General features: G+C 32.4%; 2 pseudogenes; one reads left to right on the top strand and one right to left on the bottom strand.

Moving 5' to 3' along the window:
- Nucleotides 1–795: 795 nt before the first annotated feature.
- Nucleotides 796–10,656, bottom strand: LOC129301222 (cation/H(+) antiporter 15-like; annotated as a pseudogene).
- Nucleotides 10,657–13,592: 2,936 nt separating this feature from the next.
- LOC129301221 (diacylglycerol kinase 5-like) lies at nucleotides 13,593–19,274 on the top strand (annotated as a pseudogene).
- The last annotated feature ends 353 nt before the right edge of the window (nucleotides 19,275–19,627 follow it).

The raw sequence follows: 19,627 nt of genomic DNA, 5'->3' as shown, positions 1-19,627 counted from the left end.
TAAATCCCATCATTATTGTTGTCAAACTCCCAAGTTAACTATATAAGTCTATCATTTTTTATATTTTAAATTTATAAAATCATGTTAACTTATTCATAAACTTAAACTAAATATAAACTTAGTTAAGCTTATGATTTGATTCTTTGAGTCTATTATTTTTATATTTATAGCTTATAAAATCATATTAACTCACTTATAAACTTAAATTAGATACAAATTTAATTACTAAACTTATCAATTTGAGCAAGTTGTGTGTGTGAACTCCAAACAACAGGACCCAATTCAAAGAAAAATAAAAATCAAAAAATAAAAACTAATATTAATAAAAAAAAGAAATACAAATAATAAATTACCAAATTTTGAAATTTCTACATTGAGTATGATAATTTATCAATATAGATAAATTTAATTTAAATGATTTATGTTTGAAATATATTGAAATCAAATTATGTTTATATTTTATATTTAATTATATATTTTTAATGACTATTTATTAATAGAAATAAATTCTACAAATTTATAATTTGAGTTTATTTAAACTCATGAGTTTGACAACCTTGCCTATCATCAGATTTGCTCTGTAAATTATGAATGAAAATTAATTTCCTCTAAATTCTAACTAGTAATAATCAACAACCTCACTAGACATTTAACTATATTTGTAGCATTTCGAGTCCAGCGTCGGAAAAAATAAAAAATGCTGATGTTGTAGTGAAGTTTGATTCTTACGGAGTGACATGCTTTTACTACTTCCTTTTACTACACTAGTTCTTCCTAAGGCATGCTTATAATTGGTTACCAAAATCTTGAACGAAAACTAGAATGAGATCCTGCTATAGAAGAAGGCTTTCTTCTAAGGCCTTTAACCCTATTTCCACCATACTGTGTCACCAAAACTAGAACCATCCCATCACAGAACTCTTTCGATGCCAACATATCCCCAATCGCTCCCAACATATCTACATTATCTAATAAGTTCGACAATACTTCCTCATCGCTTAATCCTTCTATCTCCACTATGTGCTTCTTCCCCACCATTACTAGGTCATAGTTCCCTTCCAGTCCTCGAATCCTCTCGAACACCTCTGATCCCTCCTTTTTTATCTGGGTACTCTACTCATGCTCTTCCAAACTTCACCACCTTCAATTCGTCTATCAAGCTCTCATCCATCCTTTGATCCTCCTTGCACTCTTCCTCCCACTCATCCTTATTCTCTGGGTTTTCATCCACAATAAACCTAAAAACCTCAAGTCTCATGTCCTTGTGCTTTTTCATTCTCATGCCTAGTACCAGTGCTTCTCGATCATCTGAGCCTCTCATAAAGAAGATTCCAATATGGAGTGATAAAATAATAGTCAATCCTAATCCAAGGTCTAAGAGTTGTACACAGTCTAATAGCTTAAGATAATAGAAAGCCCAATCTTATTTATTGTATATTTCTTTATTGTATATTTAGAATAGTGTATAAACTGTGATGTGGCCTTTCTGTTGTGACAATCTACTCTATAAATGATGAATATTTGCACAGTGGCCACTTACGTTGATTGAGCCTCCTTTTTATATGGTCATATTTTCTTAATTTAGTATCAAAGCATATCTGTACCTATGGTTTACTTTTCAATTCTTTCCACAACTAGCTCACCATTTCTCTTCTCTTCAACCTCACCTATTCTTCACTCTTCGACTGCTTCATTTTAAATCTCTTCTTTTTTGACAACATCCTCTCATACCAATATTCCTTCTATTTTCATTGAGTCATTGCCTCCCTTTATTTTTATTGAGACAATTCCACTCCTTAACAATCTAAACCAAGCAGGATCAATTAAGTTGGATCGATCCAATAATTTACTTTGGCATAATTTTGTGCAATCTGGCTTACGTGATCATTGTCTTGATGGGTTTCTTACTGGGATAAAACCTAGTTCACTAGAATTTATTTCCAATAGCAATGATATCATTGTGAACCAGTATTTGATGATTGGCATGCCACAAGTCAGCTTATATATGGTTGGTTACTTGGATCTATGAATCCTGACATTTCTTTGCAAGTTCTTCACTATAAGATGACATCTTAGTGTTGGAAAGCAGTCACAAATCAACACTCGCGGATTACTTTCATGAAGATAGAATTTCAATGACAGAGAAAAGGATCCCTCAAGATGAAGGAATACCTTATAAAATGAAGCTTCTATCTGATCATATGGCTCTTGTTAGATATCCATTAGTACTTTCAAATTTGATTATGTAGACACTAACAGGTCTTGATATTGAGTATACTCCAATAGTAGTGCATTTAGCTAACAAAGTTGATTTATCATAGATAGATTTGCAATCATACTAGCTTAATTATGAAAAACATCTTGAGCACATCAACCATGCCACCTCAATAAGTCATGCTTTTGCTAATTAGAGTTTTCGATCTGATAATGTTGCTGGTTTTAGTTCTACATAGATATATGGTGTTTCTTCTTTTTTTAGATTATAACCTCCTTAAAGAAGCCAAGGATGAAGAGTACATGGTAGAGGTAGAAACTCTAGAGGCAATGGACCTTGGTGTTCGCTTTACACTAGAACAGGACACACAGTTGTTAATTGCTTTTATCATTTTGATAAAAATTTTATGCCTCCTAATAATCATTCTTCTTCTTTTGCTTATTATGCAACTTTTGAGACTGTTCAGGATCCTTTATGGTATATTGATAGTGGTGCCTTTAACTATATAAATCATTTGAATAGAAATGATTCTGGAATAAAGGGTGAATCAAGATCCTTTATGGTATATTGATAGCTTACATATTGCTAGACATTCTTTTAGTTTTATTGATTATGATAATAATACTCAATTATTTTTAACATCTAGTTCTATCCATTAAGAAGAACTTACTTAGTGTCTTAAAATTAGTTTTGGATAATAATATACTGATACAATTTTGTGTTGATGATTGTGTTGTGAAGGACATGAGAACGGGAAGACCCCTACTTAGAGGAATTAGATGCGAAGGACTTTACAATGTTGATGGCAATCCTCAAGTTTATAAGCTTTTACGTACTCCCAGCACTGATAAGCTGGTAGCACTGCAAGTTGCTTTTGATACTTGGCATAAATGCTTAGGACATACTTCTTGTAAAATTGTCCAACAAGTTTTGGAACGTTGCAATATAAAGCTTAATACTAATGAATCTCTTGATCTTTACAATGCATGTTGTTATGGAAAAATGCATAAGTTATAGTTTCTATTGTCTGAATCACAAGCTAAAGCTTCTTTAGATCTTGTTTATATCGACGTGTGGGGTCCTTTGCTAATCTTATCTAAATCTGGATTCAAATATTATGTAAGCTTTATTGATGATTTTAGCCATTTTACTTGGCTTTTTTCCCTTATGGTCAAAAGGAGAAGCTTATCTGCCTTCATACAATTTCAAAAACTTGTTGAAAATTAGTTTGACAAGAAGATTAAAGTATTACAGAGTGATTAGAAAGGCAAGTTTTACTATAGCTTTAACTGAATCAGGCATTATTTTTTGTCACTCATATTCTTACACATCAAAATAAAACGAACATGTAGAAAGAAACATCGATGTATAGTTAAAATGGGTTTAAGCATGCTTGCTCAAGCCTCTATGCCATTATACTACTAGTGGGAAGCATTTATGAATGCTATGTACATTATTAACCATCTGCCAACCCTTGTTCTAGACTCTTAACCACCATTTCAAGTTCTTTTTGGTTTGAAAACTAATTATGGTGGTTTTAAGATTTTTAGATGTGCCTATTTTCCTTGTCTTAGGCCTTACAACAAGCATAAACTTGAATTTTGCAATGAACATGGTACTTATTTGGGACCAAGCCCATCATATAAGGGATATAAGTGTTTAAGTCCATCTGACAAAATATACATTTCTCGTCATGTTGTTTTTAATGAGAATGATTTTCCTTTTGCAGGCTCATAAAAGAAGAATGATGTGTCATCAATGGCTTCATCTTCATAGTGGTTGTCGAGCCCTATTTTTGATATTTCTATTAAGCACGTCGACTCTATTTCTATTTCAGAAACCAAGGTTGAAGATAATAACTCACTACTTGAAACGATGTTGTCTAACTCTATTAAGCCAAGTAATGACTCTCCTCTAACAACATTGTTCGATAATGCTTCTGTCGATACTCATCTACATGTTTTAGTACAATCTAATATTGGGCCTATTACTCAACCTAGTTTAATAATTCAATGTCCTGATGAAAAGAGTGGGCCTGTTGAATCTACATCAGAGAGAATTCTATCACTTGCCTTAAGTTGGTCAGCTAAATCTTGTCCACCTATGTTGGTTATGTTCAGATTGATCCACAATGTCTTCTTACATAGCCTCATTCTATAACTGAAGCTCTGAAGCTCGATCATTAGAGAAAGGCCATGGCAGCTGAGTATAATGCATTGATGCATGATAAAATATGGGATTTAGTTCCTTTTAAGCCATCCTATAATCTTGTCAAATGTAGATGGATGTTTTAAAATTAAATTTAAGCCTGATCATTTTGTAAAATGGTATAAGGTGCCGCTAGTAATAAAAGGTTATCTCTAAGAACTAGGTGTTGATTTTGGTGAAACTTATAGTCTAGTTGATAAACCATCCACCATTCGAGTCATTCTTACTCTTCTAGCATCACAAAATTAGGATGTTCGACAACGGGATATCAATAATGCATTTCTCAATAGATTTCTTAATGAAATTGTGTTTATATCTCAATCAGAAGGTTTTGTTGATCTTAATCATCTTACTTTGTTTACACATTGAGAAAACCACTGTATGGACTAAAACAAGCTCCATGATCATCTACGGTCTACTTTATTGTCTTGGAATTTCAAAAACAACAAAATCGATTCTTCTCTGTTTTACTTTCAAACAATAGAGTAGATTATATTAATTCTAGTTTATGTTGATGACATCTTGGTTACAAGAAGTAATCCAACAAGTGCAACTATGTTTATTATTAAACTTAATGATATTTTCTCTTTAAAGGATATAGGACCAATGCATTACTTCTTGGGAATAGAAATTACCTGTGATGACACAGGTTTCTTTTTGAATCAGGGAAAATACATTAGTTATTTACTTGATAAGTGGAATATGAATCATGCTTTTTTATGCACAACTCTAATTGTACCTAGTCGTACATTATCAAAATATGATAACACTATCATGGTAAATGGTCATTCTTATAGAAAAATTATTGGTGCACTTCAGTATCTTGCAAACATACGACCAGATTTAGCTTTTCTGTGAGTAAACTCATTTAGTTTCTTTCTGCTCCAACTAAGCAACAATAGCAAGCAATTAAGCGATTATTGAGATGCTTATGTGGTACAATTAATCTTGGGCTACATATTAAAAGAACAGACAATCTTGACTTTGTTGCTTTCTTTGATGCGAATTGGGCTTCCTGTCTTAATGATTGTTGATTTACTAGAGAATATTTTATTTTCTATGGTGATACACTAGTGTCATGGTCATCTAAGAAATAGAGTGTTGTAGTTTGATCCAGTGTTAAGTTAAAGTATAGAGCTCTTGCTCATACAGCTTCTGAATTAATATGGCTTCAATCTCTTCTCAGTGAATTAGGACTACTTTCATAGGTGACTTTAGTAATATGGTGTGATAATATCTCAGCAGCTGCTTTGGCCTCTAATCTTATTTTTCATGCTCAAACAAAACATATTGAAATTGATACACACTTTATTCAAGACATAGTTCTTGCAAAGAAGATAGCCATTCGTTTTGTTCTAACTAAAGATCAAATAACAAATATTCAGACAAAGCCACTGTTGTAACACCCTCAAATTTACAAACCAATTTTTCACAAATTATTAATTCAACAAATCATTTTTTTTATTGAACTCTTATCATACTCTTATCATGGTAGAAAAATTTCTACCATGATACATCCAAGACAATATACCACAGGTCTTAAAATATCTCAAAAAGCAATTAGAACCATGAGGGACAGACATGATCCTCATAGCATGTTATTCAAATTAAGTCATGAATCAAAAGGGACAGACATAATCCTCTTAGACATATAAATGCATTTAATAAAAAGGATTAGAGTTTACATGCTCCATAGACAAGATATGTCCTAAGTTGGCACAAGATACATTGTATAATCCAAAATAAGAGGCAACGTAAAAGATGGTGTCTCATACACCATAATTACACCTCTGGTGCTTTCTCGGCCGGATTCGCTCCTGTAAAAATTTAACCATGGGGAATGAGACTTAAAAGTCCCAGTAACCAAAATTAATATGTAATGATGCATGCGGATGTAACTAATCATGCGATTGCTAAGTGGGCACACAAAACATTTAACCGAACAATATTTTCAAACAAACCGAACAAGTATTTAATTGCATGACTGCACCTTATATCCTCCTTTCACCATGCTCGGACGCCAAATCACCCGGCTAAAGGTGAGTTGGACCAAGCGACACGCCACTCATTGGGTCCAATGAGGGCTTACCACGTGGTAATAATTAACCAAACAGAAATTCCCATTAACACCATACATTAAAATACCCCGACAAGTCATGCATCATTCAAATATCCAAACAGGAATATATCCGAACAATAATATCTCATCATGATAAACAAAAATAAATTTTTAACCCACTTGACAATAATTTCAAACAAGTATATACAGTATTTATTTTTAATAATTCATAATTTTTCCAAACAACAAAACAACACATAACCATTCACAAACACACTCATCACAACACATTAATAATGGTTACCTTGTGTCTTGAATAACAAGTTCCCCTTCACAACTCCTTTTTCACCACTATCTCTGTCAATATAATCTACATAATTATTTCACAATACTATATATTAATTTTACATTAAAATAAAGAACTCTAATTTAAAGAATTAGAAAGTCTTAGATCTATAATCCATATTAATACTAATTTAAGATTTATGCCTCATTTAACTTCCCAAATTCTTTTTCTAAAATTCTCGTACCCTAATAAACTATTTTTTTATCCTCAAATCACTTCTAGTATCACAATTTCATCCTTCTATATTCTAAAAATTTGTCCAAAAATAAATTAAAAATTTTAAAATTATCCTGAAGCCTCAAATTACCTTTCTATAACCTCAAAAATACCTATTCATACTTAAATAAATATTTAATAATTATAGGTTTATCCCTACATCTCAGATTCCACATAAATTCAACCATATAGATCTAGATTTTAACTTAAAAATTCTTAAACATGAGTTTCAACCTCAAGAAAATATTCTATAATATTTATTATATCCCTAAGAGTTTTAACCTATATTTTTAATCCATCATATCATCAGATTAACTATCCTATAGAAAAAAAATCCTAATCAGAATATTTAATCTATCCTAGAAAATAATCATATCACTAGAAAGCTAATATTATTTAGAAAATAACTATAAAATAAATTTTTAAATGCTAATCTAAACAGAAAAGTTAGAACATACTTGAAGAAAAAGAAAATAATCCCCCCTTGCGAGAAAAACGCCGAGCAACGTGAGAGGAAGAGAGAAAAATAATATAAAAATGGGATTATGGTCCCAAAATTATATTAAAAAAAACTATAGGTTCGAATTTAATTATTCAAACCTTTGGGCTAAAAGTTACAATTTCTTCTAAATTGCATCTTAGCCTCTCATGCTTCCTAATGCACACACCCCCTCCTTTTTATACATGAAGGCACCTCTTCTCTTCCCTCATCTAACCAATGTAGGATTTAGAAACAACAACCTTCCCCCCCCTCCTTTTTTTTGTTCCTTCTACCTTCTCTTTTTTTTAACACACAATAAAAAATTATTTATGTATTATATCTTAACTAAATATTGCTTATGTGATTTTAAATTTAAATTTTAAATTTATAATTAAATACCTAACCATAATATCATTTCTAAATAACCTCAAATAATATAAATTCCTATTATTATCATTTTTTTCCTCAAAACCTAAATTCCACAATTTCTTTATTATATAAAAATCAGGATGTTACAACTGTCATCTTCATGTTTTCTTGCTCTAAGAAACAAACTCAGTTTATCTGTCATAACCTTTTGTTTGCAAGGGCATGATAAAATAATATTCAAGCCCAGTCTAAGGTTTAAGAGTCATATACAATCCAATAGCTTAAGATAATAGAAGGCCCAATCTTATTTATTGTATATTTAGAATAGTGTATAAACTGTGATGTGGCCTTTATGTTGTAACAACCTACTCTATAAATGATGAATATTTACATAGTGGCCACTTACATTGAGTAAGCCTATTTTTCATAATGTCATATTTTCTTAATTTGGAGTGACATGAGACCAAAGATACTGCTCATTCTTAGATGGGAGTGTCGGTCCATGAATATCCCTACTATACACCTCGTATGAGCGTGGAAGTTTATGTTGAGTTTGCGGATAGTGGCTGTGAGGCCACCGACGTGGGTTTGATCATTTTGATAAAAAGGGATGATGATAAGAGGCACTAATCGATCTTGAACGAAATTGCAGATGGATTCGTGCATGCTTTTATAAAGGGTGATGTTGATACAAGGCACCGGGTCGACGGAGCCCTCATTGAAGTTTTGAACATAATTATCGAAGGCTCGCATGATGTAGTTTATGGAGGGATGAGTTAGGGATTTTTTCTTATTGATGTCTACATGATAGAGCATAGGTGTGCTTTGGCCTGAGAGCTCAATAAGTTAGATGATGTAGACACAAACGGGATTTTCGTTGGATAGGTTGATGGATTCTAAAAGGCTGATCATGCTTCGTACTTCTCCTTCCTTATACACATATGACATGATGTATAACTTTAAGTTTCTTGAGGCGTTTTGTATTGTCCTTATCATTGTTGATGCTTGTTGTGATGACCTTAAAATGTTTCTAGCCTAATAAGAGGTTTATATAGGATTTCAATCAATAGTGACACAATTGTTGTAATCCCGATCACAAAAACACCCGGTAAGTGAAAAGTTAAACATCCACTATCTGAAAAACACAAATCACATAGAATCATCGATATGAATTGGTAATATTATATTATTTTAATTAATCAGTATGCCAAACAAAGCTTTGAGAGAGAAAAGAGACATATATATAGATATAGAGAGAGAGATTCAGACCTTGAGTCTCCTAAATTTAATGAAAATGATGAGATCAATGATGCCCTTGCAGTTCAACATGAGGCCAAGAACAATGACATGTTTGAGTCTAATGCTGTAAGAGAGTGAGATAAGTATGCAAGCCATGAACTTGGTGACAAAGCTCGCAACTATGATAAGTTAAACCTTAAAAATGATGCCCCAAGTTTGAAGGGTATACACCTCAACGTTTAATCCTATATAGCAGGAAAACAAAGGCATAAGAAAGTGCAATATGATGCCCTTTATCCTCTCCACTACAGTTATGGCTATTAAGGACCCATGGGGCATAACCAAGGCTACGAGAAATGGTCCTAAAATGAAAGACATCCCAACTGGGTTACTTATAGCCCCATAGTCAAAACCCTAATTTGTATGAGAGCAACATAACCCTGACTTAATGGCATCTTAAAAGGTATCCTCCTAGCAATCATCAACATTGCTAGCTTTATCAAGAAAAAGCATAAACATATATAGGCAATGCAAGAACCCTAATGTGTTCCCCACCTCAAAGTTGATAACTGTTGAGATAGTTATAAAAACCTCGTGAGCAATCTTGTTGAGGATGGTTGTTGACATTGCAATCTGGCCTAACTTGGAAGTTAAGAGTTTAAATTCAACTAAGTTTTCAGACGATGGGGAAAGTAATGATTAAGGTTGTCACACACAATAACATGCATACGCATTGCATGTTGTCCAGCTTGGAAGATACATGGGGGAAGAGGAAAGAAGAAGCCGGACATGACCTAGAAACTGGACAAAAAAGGTATTGTTCCTAATTTTGAGTTTTTTATGGCATGTTTCAGGTTTGACGCCACCTCCATTTTTCATTATGACGATAAAGATGTAATATGCGACGGACATTAATGACATGCACCACAAGATCTTGGCTTGAGTTGGCGGGAATAGAAGATTCTTGAGTTTCTTGTTGTGCCCTGCAACTGAATGTCCAAGAAGAATCCCAGCCTACAAGTTTACATAACCAAAAAAATAAAAAAATTTGGTTCCTGTGGAACCACAAACATGAATGCATATCTATGCCTCTGAAAACAATATAACATAATATAATATTTCTTTTTTGTTGTATCCCAAAAAAAAAAACATAATATAATATTGCTGGCAAGAGCTCAGCCTCAAGATTATTTTATTCATTTATGTATATGTGGATGAATATATAAAATGCAGGAACATATCAAAGATATATAGCGGAGAAAAATACCAGAACTGAGCATACAAACTTGGGAGTTCTGACAGGCCTGAGAAGGAAGTAAATTAAGCCTATAGGAAATGAGGAACAAGAAGATTTGGAGCAGCGTGATGGGAAGTACACTATGGAATGGGCTATTCCTATACCACACGCCATGGAAGAATCTGGAGCGTATTGTGTCCTTGCTTAAACAAACTTCATAATACGAATTAATGTCAAAGTTATCAGGATTAATGGTTCCATTCACTCGCACTTCAACATTCACCATTGTTGTATGCAGGTGACCCAAGAGAGAAGAAGAACCTAATGTTTCTCTCCAGGTTTCTGTGCTACAGATGAATTTATAATGGCCTTCCAAAGGAGATATATATAATTGAAACACTGCAATTAATTAATAAGGGAAGCGTGGCTTCGAGATGGCATTGTCACGTTTAGGTATATCAGTACAGCATTGAATAAAAGCTATTTTGGTCCCTTGGTATCTAAAACTGGTAAATGATAATTAGACAAGTTTCAAGAGAACATATCGAAGTATTAATGTTCTAAAGAAAACCAAAAATCGGCTGACAGGATGATGGGCACAGAAAAGCAAACTTCAAGGTTTGCATAGCTAAAATTGGAGTTGTAATGCCAAAAAAAAAATTGACTTGTAATTATGTGCACATATATATATATATATATATATACAAAATAAAAATCAGAAGAAAGTGCAGTGCGTAAATGGTAATTGAGCTAACAATATTCGTCAAGGTACAAAGGTCTCAGGTACAATCGTAAATTCTAAAAGTAGTATACAATCTGTTAGCTAGTGTAGCTTGCATAAACGATTTCGATCAATTTGGATTTCAATGTTATAGAGAAGTAGGTTTTAAGAAATGAAAGAATGCCATCTTATATTTTCGTGCAATTAATTCCATCAAGTAATAAATTAAATTAAGAAACAAACTATGATTAGTTGGCAAATAAAGGACAATTTCCAAAATTAAGGAAAAGGAGGGAAGCACAGCAATATAAGTAACCTAAGGGAGAAGAGAAGAATTCACTAGTTGCAGTGTCACACACTTCATCACAGTACAAGAACATGGACGACCAGAGTGATGGAAGAGAGAAAGCAAGAGATGAAAAGCTTCCTTCGCATCCCCCCTCCCCTCCATTAGTTTTGGGGATTTTTGTTTATCTTTTTAATATCAATAGAAAAACTTTGATTTTAATTGGCATTTTTGAGTTTGAGATCCTAAATCATAATTGCGAGGCTAAAATGGTTCCAAGACTCAAGATTCCAACTTTGGTTTTAGGTATTCTCTTTAAATTATAATATAGGATATTAGTATTTCACTATTTTTTTAAAAAAATAATTGAAATCTTAATTGTTTTAAAAAGTTAACATCTTTAATTTTTAATTATATTCTCATTAAATGTTTTATATAAATGTCTCGATAATGATAATTAAAATTTTAATACATTATTTTAAAAAAAATAAATGAAGTATGATGTACTTGAAAAAAAAAATTATAAGATTAGTCTATGCCTTATATTTTTTTATCAAGTTAAGATATCCTGTTCTCTTGCTAGGAGGAAGTAGGTGAAAACAACATGGTCTCACTCGCGAGTCATGTACAATGCCCCTATCATTTGGACTCAAACTCTCTCCCCCTGTTATCCCCTCCTCTTACCCTTCTCCCACCCCCTTATTAAATTTACATTTGGATAATCTAGATTTAATTTTTTTATTTTTTTATTTTATATTTTTAAAATAAAAAATTATATAAATGTTAATAAATTTATTTATCAATCTAAATAATCTTGATTTAGTATAAATAATTCATATTTAATTCATATATAAAAAATTTAATATTGAACATATATGATTTAAAATATATTTAAAATTCAATTATAAAAATTTTGATATTAAATATGAATAATTTATATTAAATTTGAATTTACAAATAATGAACAAATTTATTAACTATTTGGTATTAAAAATATCTATAAAGTCAATTTATAAATTTTTTGATATTAAATGATCAATCATTTATATTAAATTTAAAATGTCTAGACAAATAAATAAATTTATTAATTTTTTCAAAATTTAAATATTTTTTATTTTAAAAAATTTAAAAAAAAAAAATATTAAATTTAAACTGTTTAATAATCTAGACCATCCAGGTTTCATACCTCCTCAGTAGGGAGGAGGGCTTCTCTCCTAACATCTTAAACGCACGTGAGCCAACTTTTTAATGGATCCCGCATCTTTGGTGTCAATATTCCCAATCTCTGCCATTATGTTTAGAGAGAATTTAATAAACGCCCTTAACCATATTTATTTAAATGCAAAAATTTAAAATTTTAACATTACATTGTAATTTAAGAATACTAATTTGATATTAAATTTATAATAAAATAAAAATAATTTTTTATTTAAATTAATATCAAAACTTCTCTATTTACTTGTTAATTTACTTACGGAATGCTATTAGTTATCTTACTTAACTTGTTTTCATTTCATATGTTTAAATAATCTCAAAACAAATTGTTCATTTCTATACTATATTATTATTTACTTACGATATTATTATTATTACTTTACTTTTTATTTATTGTTAACTTTCACTTGATTTATTTCAGAAAAATAAACAAGTGAAGTAAGATAATTAATCATATTTGTAAGTAAATGAACTAATGAAGTAGGGCAATTAATAAATGAAGTAAGACAATTTTAATATCAATTCAAATGAAGGATAATTTTATTATTTTTTAAAAATTTAATATTAAATCAATACTCCTAAGTTATAGTAAAAATGTAGAGGTTTGAAATGGAGAGAGTGAAAGAGAGGTCCCAAAAGAATTAATTAATTTAAGTTAAATTTTAAATATTAAATTTTAAAAATTTACAACTCAATTTTAATTTTTTAATTTTATGTGATGAACTTATAATTTATGTTTTAAAAGTTAAAATTTAAAAAATAAGTTATAAATTTATTATAATATAATTATAAAATTGAAAGATAGACTTACAAATTTTTTAAGTTTAACATTTAAAAAATAATTTAAATTAATTAATTTTTTTTAGGATGTCTTTGTTATTCTCCCTCGAAATTTAAATAAGCGTCATCAAGGGTAAATTCTCCTTTATTTCCAAGGCATGGTGGTGTCCTCCTCCTTCCTTCATGTCTTTCTGGTCCCATCCTTTTTCTATGGTATCGCTCGGATATCGCTAACTTAATCCATGTTCAATCTTTTTTATATTCAATATCAACAGCTCACGGAACACGGTCTCTCGTTCCCTACTCGGATTCTTCGTGCGCTCATCTCTTCACTCGGATTCGGATTCGGATTCCAACGGACCCACTAAGATCCCTTGTCACTTCCCAGATTTCTCAGTCGCTTTGTACTCCACGTCCATGAATCGTCTCCCTGATCCTATTTTTACCAACTCAACTCACCCGTTATGCTTCGTGTGTTAGGTTGATGATATTTCATTTTTCTGATTCCCCTCTGCATCTCAATTCTGCAATAGAGGACTCAGATCCCGCCAGAATTTCCTTTCCGGGTACGATTACGATACTGTTTGACTGACACAAGCCTTTTGTGATCCAATTTGCATAAATTTAGTTTTATTGGCAAGTTTTTCTATGAATTCGAATCGTTCACTTCAGTCGTCTCTGCTCCAGCTTTCCCCCTCTATATCTACATTTTCAGATTGTCTACTCTCCTTCTGAGTATCTGTCTCCTTCTTGTCCTCATCGGTCAGGCTGATATATGATAACTGAACTGGTGTTTCTAGTTTTGCTTTATTCCCGACTCTCATTTTTTGTTTTTACGGTGAAATCGAATTTGACATGGTCATTTTCCAAAAAAAATTATGATATATGAAAATTTTTATAATAATAATATAATAAAAAGCTTGTAATAAGTCTTATGTGATGCATGATAAATCGTAGGACATAAAATTAGTTTTTAATATGATCTTAAAGTTCATATAACTTTGAGTCTGCCATAATAATATATCATATGGATCACATAGAACTGTATATTAGTTCTTTTTGTTATCTTTGTAGTATTATTATGTAGAGTAAATTTGCTTACCTACCTTAAGAATTGGTTAAATTATATATAATATTTTTCTTGTTTAAAAAAGTACACCAGGCCCCCTTACATTTTGATATATATTATAGAATTATCCCTTCCAGTTTTTTTTTTGTCAAATTAATTTTTTGTACTAAATGAAACTGTGATTTTATAGACTAAATAAAATTATTTTGGAGTACCTAAAATTAACCAAAGAGGTATTACTATGGGGACGGCTTGAATCATTTTGAAGTACCTATACCAAAATTTGTAGGGATGAATCATTTGGCATTATTGTTAGGCTTGCTAAGATTTTTGAAAGGAAACTTGTTTGTTTATAGTTCTATTGTGTTGTTTATCATCTTTTTACCTTTGTTTTATATACTTTTTTAATGTTGAAGGTTCGCCATCCAAAAATAAATAAATGTTAAAAGGTTCTTGAACCCCATATCTTCATTTCTTTACAAGGTATATAAAAAACATAAGCAATATGCAGTCTTATTTGCAAGTAAGGTGTTCTAGTAATTGGTTTGTCCAGTATAGCCCGTCTATATGTGACTTTGAAATTTGCTCACTGGAATCCCTCCGTGGAAGATGCAAGTTGTATCCAAAACCTGTTTTATTATTATTATTATTATTATTATTATATTATTATTGCATTACAAATATATGTCCCTGAGAGATCAGGTTTATTTTGATTGATATTAATTTAGGCCACCAATATGTACACAAGGCAGACATTGATGCACGCAGAAAGGAAACATCTGGAAAGAAAAAGAAGCTGTACAGTACCTTGTTATCTCTGAACATTTTCTTTTTTTTTTTAATTGTCTCTACTGAGAGTTATGACATTAAGTACAGTAAGCGATAAATATATGAATTCATTTTACTCAATATATTAATTTCATGGTGATTTGGACCTTTTCACATGATATCATTGTGTTTAAGTACTCTGAATATATTAACATAATAATAAGGAATATTGGTTGTCATTGAATTTGATGGTAGTAACGATGAATGTCACCTCACCTCATGGATGGCTTCTTAGTTATACATCCCTTTGTTTATCTGTTAACCCCTGCACTTGTGAACATGGTACAGTTGTGCAGCAGCATACAAAGAATGGCTTGTCCCAAGTCTGAGCCCAACTTCTTGAAGGACTTTTGGATCCCTAGCTACATACTTGCACCAGAGTCACCAAAGGGTGAGATCGATCATGATGCACCTTCATGCCCAGTGCTAGTTTTTATTAACCCAAGAGTGGTGGTCAGCTGGGAGGGGGACCTTTTAAAACGTATTGTACTCTTCTTAATGAAAAACAGGTAAAGAAAAAGAAAAGAAAAGAAGTATTACTGGTTCTCATGTTGAATATTTCTAGAATCTGCAAGTCAATGATTACACATTGGACATTGTAGAAATGAACTCCACAGTCGAAAATTTTCAATCTCAAATGTGCCAGGGAACAATTCTCAGGTTTTTGATTTGGGGGAAGAAGCTCCTGATAAGGTGCTGCGTAGAATCTATATTAATTTTGAAAACCTCAAGCTGCAGGACGATCAGTTTGCTATAAGGACTATGGAGAGATTGAAGTTAATTGTGAGTTGAGATATACTTGATGTTTTAATGGAAATTTTTCTGACCAGCTTAATTTCCCTTTTGAATTGTCAATTTATTGATTTTATAGGTATGCCCTCTTGTGAATTTCTGATACATACCTTTTCTTTAGGTTGCAGGGGGAGATGGAACTGCAGGTTGGCTACTTGGTGTTGTTTGTGACCTCAAATTGCCTCATCCACCACCAATTGCCACAGTTCCCTTAGGCACAGGGAATAATCTTCTTTTGCATTTGGTTGGGTATGAGATTGCCCTTGTGGGTGCTGCTTCATGAAAGTTTGAATTGCTTGTTAAAACATACAGACACTGCAAGCAACGTAATAGTTCAAGAACTATGAATAAGTGCTTGTTTTGAATTGGAACCTTTACTGTGTTACACAGAGTGCTGTGCAGCAGTGCAGCACAGCAGAGGTGAAGTTAAGAATAAAACTCAAAAAGGAAAAAGAAAAGAAAAAAGGGCCCCCTTGTTCCAGAGGGGCATCACAGCACAGCAGGGGATACTCACTCTGCCTGTATCTTTTTTGATTGTATGGTCATGAAAGGGCACGCATCTTGCCTTTTTTTGATTTTTAATGTTGTGGTTCCTGTTATGCCTTTAACTTCTAATAGAAGGTGAGGAAATTTCCAGTTAGCCCTGATATGTAAGATTTAATAGAATAAAGTAAATTAGACCCATTAGTTTTTCAGTTGATCTTAGTGAAGAAAAGTAACTGCTTAACATGAATAGCAGGATGACACGTGTATTTGGCTGCTATACAGGGGAAGAAGAACCCAGGAACAGATGAGCATTCGGTTGAGTCATTCTTAAAGCAAGTTATGGAAGCTAAGGAAATGAAAATAGACAAGTAAATTGTGGTCCTATTTTTTCATATGCTGCTATTTAGATTGTTTACATATTAGTCTGTGGCAACAATGGTTTTTTCTTCCTGGCTTAGTGCTATGCACAAAATGATTCAAATATCCAAACAATTCAAGAAAATAAATTGTGGAATATCCAGGCTGTGTAATTGAAGTGGAGAAATGATTCTGTGATTCCAGTTCTTGTTGAATTGTAGATGTTTTATAAATCCAAATTGAAAGTTTAAAATTTCCCGGTGGATATATTAGTGAATTTTCATTTTGTTGAAACCACTACAATAGGCTCCTTTTAGTGATCTGTTCAGACAGTGTTAACCTCAAAACATTATGTTAGCGATGTTTAATATCAGTCACTGTAATTTACACGGTTGAATTAATTATTTTGGTTCCTTAAGGCCATGGTTCTTTCTTAAGTTTAGTCATAGAACTTTGTTCCTTGTTTTCATCTTTTATTTCGCTCCTTCTTATCTTCCCAAGTCCAGTCTTTAGGACCCCCCAAAACCCTTGGCAAAAATATGAATTTTGAAGGGCTGCTTTTTTTTTTTTTTAATAACACATCAGCTGGCACATTCTTATGAGGATGAGGATTCCCAAAGAAGGTTCCTGTGATCCAATAGCGCCTCTTGAGCTGCCCACATTCTTTACATGCATTCCATCGTGTTCTGAGGCAGATGAATTAAATATGGTAAGACATTATATGATTCACTGTTTTGCGATCTCCAATCTGGTTCATGGTGCATCTTCAGGAATTTAAATGGGAAAGCATCCACTTTAATGTCATATGTTTTCATTGGCTTGACTTTGACATGTTGAATTGCTAATTACGGTAGTAAACCTTCTTGGAGATGACTGGATCATGTTGAGCGTTGACTCCAATTATATTATCGATGGAAAAAATTTGTTTTGAACTATGAAGGGCATAATGCCAAATTGCTGGTGTGACATTGCACACAATTACAATGAAATCTCATTACACTCTGTTTCAGAGGACAAACTAATCCCAATACGCAAGCCAATAGAGGAGAAGGAAGCTTCCACTTTAAATGGAAGTCCCTTGTCTCCCAGCCAGCTGACATTGGTTCAGGCTCCAAATATTTTTCTACTTGTTTTTACTTATGGATTTTAAAATAACAAAAACAATGAGGTGTGACAGTGGTTAATAATTTTTTTTTTTAATATTTTCAATTTTTTTAAGAAATTTTCATCTTTCCTTGCTCACTTTCCTCATGACTGTTTCTTCTTCTCAGGAAGGTTACCACACTTTCCGTGGGGATTTTGGAACTACTTCAGCATGGGTAAGAATTGTTCTTCCTGGATTTTTCTATAGCTGAACCTAAGTTGAAAAATTATATTTGTTGTTTTTGATTTAACTAATTGGCATGAAATATTCTGGATGGTATTAAGTTTTCTCCTTTCCTCCTTCTTTGATCTCTTCGAGGTTATGCAAGTGTGGTTGACAACCATGTAGCACACATAATGCAGTGTGAATCAATTTTGACAGTTGAAACTTTCTTTATACATGGTCTGAAAAATGTGTCAGTTATATAATGTTACTGTCTACCAATTTAAATTTTATAGATTTCCTACATGGTTTCTCTTGATCTTCAATGGTTGGTTAAAAAAAAAAAAAATCACGGTCGCTGACTGTAGGAATGGATGCTCAAATATCTTATGCATTTCACTCAGAACGAAAGATGCATCCAGAAAAATTTAAAAATCAGCTGCTTAATCAGGTAATGAAGCCCTCTTTAGTATTTCAGTAATAAGAGTAAATGCATGAACAATAAATTGTAGGTTAATGCCTATACTTGCTCGATTTCCTTACTCCTTGATGGAAAGCAATGAGTCCAGTTTTAGATATGGGAGATGTATATCCATCCACTTCTAGTTACCCATTTTGTAGTGATGATTCCGATCTAAATGTCAGAGCACATATGCTAAGCTTGGATGCACACAAGGATGGTTTATGGCACCTCTTTTCCATCCACCTTCCAGGTTAGTTCATGTAGATCTTTCACAGATTAGACAATCATTTGCGTGCCTTTTCTTTATAAGTATTAGGTTGTCTTGTCAAACTTAAAATGTGATGTCTTTTCTAGTGCGTCTTGCACCACTTCAATTGATTCAGGAATGATTTAGTATATTGTGCAATGTAAATATTTGTTCAACTGATTTTTTTCTCATTCAAGATGTGATCCTGATAATTTATTGGTGCAATATTTTAATCATATTATTTATCCTTATGTGGAGAGAACATCAGAGTCAAGATTTGGAAATGATCTCTTCCTCTGTTCTAACAGAAAATTGCTGGATCTAGACTTACACCTAGAAACGTTATTAGCTTCTCTAAAACATGTATTCCATACCACTCAGTGTAGGACTTAAAGTTCCCCAATTTGCCTTGGTCTCTCTTCACCAAGTCAAATGTACACGCATGCATATGTGTGAACCTGTTAGGATAGAAAGAGACGAAGAAGAAGAAGAAGAAAGATATGGTAGACGAGGAGGAGAGAACAGAGAGACGCGTAGAAGAGACGTTCGAATTGTACGTTTATTAAAATGAGTTTCAACAACACCACTGTGCATCTGGATTGGGTATTATAGGGCTGGACCATTAGACTAAATATTAGTAACAGTACCGACCCAAGGAATAACATTTATTGCCCCTGCCCTAACTAATTCCTAATATTTTCATATCA

The sequence above is a fragment of the Prosopis cineraria genome, unplaced genomic scaffold (assembly GCF_029017545.1).
Source record: "Prosopis cineraria cultivar Desert tree isolate PC_DT_omini unplaced genomic scaffold, ASM2901754v1 PC1966, whole genome shotgun sequence".
NCBI lineage: Eukaryota > Viridiplantae > Streptophyta > Magnoliopsida > Fabales > Fabaceae > Prosopis > Prosopis cineraria.
The sequence above is the reverse complement of the archived record's forward strand: the minus strand, read 5'-3'. Positions and strand labels throughout refer to the sequence as shown.